The 1,608-nt window shown below is 33.5% G+C and overlaps 1 protein-coding gene across 1 annotated transcript in view; it reads left to right on the top strand.

Moving 5' to 3' along the window:
• The first annotated feature begins 1,030 nt into the window (after positions 1–1,030).
• LOC108689357 (diphthine--ammonia ligase) overlaps positions 1,031–1,608 on the top strand; it is a 7,074-nt gene continuing 6,496 nt past the window's right edge. The window contains exon 1 of the mRNA XM_018196089.1: positions 1,031–1,122. The gene's annotated coding sequence lies outside the window, so the exon portion shown is untranslated. The remainder of the gene's footprint in view (positions 1,123–1,608) is intronic.

Genomic DNA, 1,608 nt, shown 5'->3' with positions numbered 1-1,608 from the left:
ATATGTATTAATGTATATTATATAAAATAAATAACATCTCAGCAAGAATTAATAATAATGGTCGTTGAATCAATGTCTACTAATTGATATTGATGTATGTATCAATTCGATAATATACTTTTAATAACATAATTTTGTAGCAAAAAATGATCTTGCACAAAATTTTTACACAAAAATACGATTGTCACTGTAATTATGTGATAAGATTTTAATTCTAGTACATCCATGCAATTGTTTTATTGTGTCGCATTGGGAATTGACTTTACAAACATCGATAAAAAAAGATTTGCTTTCCTCGAAGATGCATTAGGTTATATCGCAACTTAGAATGTTCCGAAAACAAGATAAGTAATCCTTTTGTACATAAGTTCGCCGTACCTTGATATGACTTATCGGAATACTTCAACAATCTATGTATAACAGAATGTGTTTTCGATAAAAATAAAAAAAGACAAAAACCAAGGATTTCTAAAATATAAAAATTTATTAACCCTTTTATAATTTCATATCTATGAATATTACTTTATAAATTTATTTTCAAAATATATTTTTATTTTCTATATCTAAACAATGAAAAAGATTTTTTGTAAAAATAATTATTTATAGAATTATCGACAATAAAATATTTTGTTTTTTTTCTATGCATGTTACAATACTGAAATAATGAAAGTGAGTAAGTATATAATATGTACACAAAATTAACGGATGTAGTAATTATAGCATAGTGATGCCTTCGATGTATTGATGATGTCACGCGATGTATACGATCGCACGATTGTTCACCCGTGAGTCTCTCGATTCTGTAATCATTTTCGTCAATATATTTTCGTATCTCCAACAAACGCGACATATCTGACATACTGAACGACATTATTTTATCACTCGCAAGGAAGAGGCGAGTCGATTGCAACGATCTTTACTCATTTAATTGGTGCAATTCTGCAATATCCGGGATAACCTTAATCTCTCGATGCTCTCAAATAGAACGCTGTCTCGCCGCGGCGCCACTTTCGTTACCGTCGCTGTTGTCATATTCCTCTCCTGTCGTCCATAGCTTCCATTCACAGTCTCCTATGGGCTGCCGACAATATCAGTGCGAGAGGTTTTCGCCATCGATTTAACGTAAATATTACATTTACTGGAGGATTTCGAACCGATTCCGTCGTATGTTCCACCGTGATCGTTAAACTCGCGTTTGCCTGCGCGGCTCCCCATCCACTGTCACTTTATCGTTCGCCCTCGCCTCGTGCATATCCGTTTCCGCGATAACCAAAAAGTTCTGCAGGCAGACACAGCTCTTACTGTAAATCGTGTGATAAATCCGTGCTTTATCGCGATTCCCTCTTCGCGATCGTTTACCGATCTCCGATGTTAATGGAAGATACTTGGAATCTTCGTCGTTCCCCGCGGCCCGTGCCGTTCACTATAAATCCTGTTGCTTGTGTTAGCTGATTATTATATATATACATATACATATATATGTATATATATATGTGTATATATATATATATATATAGAGTGTGCACTTTATCTAAAATATGTACAGAAAACTTTCATAACAAATAGAGATGACACACAATAAATAAATATGTATACACAAACAGAGAC

Source organism: Atta colombica, unplaced genomic scaffold, assembly GCF_001594045.1.
Source record: "Atta colombica isolate Treedump-2 unplaced genomic scaffold, Acol1.0 scaffold27, whole genome shotgun sequence".
Classification (NCBI taxonomy): Eukaryota; Metazoa; Arthropoda; class Insecta; order Hymenoptera; family Formicidae; genus Atta; species Atta colombica.
The sequence above is the reverse complement of the archived record's forward strand: the minus strand, read 5'-3'. Positions and strand labels throughout refer to the sequence as shown.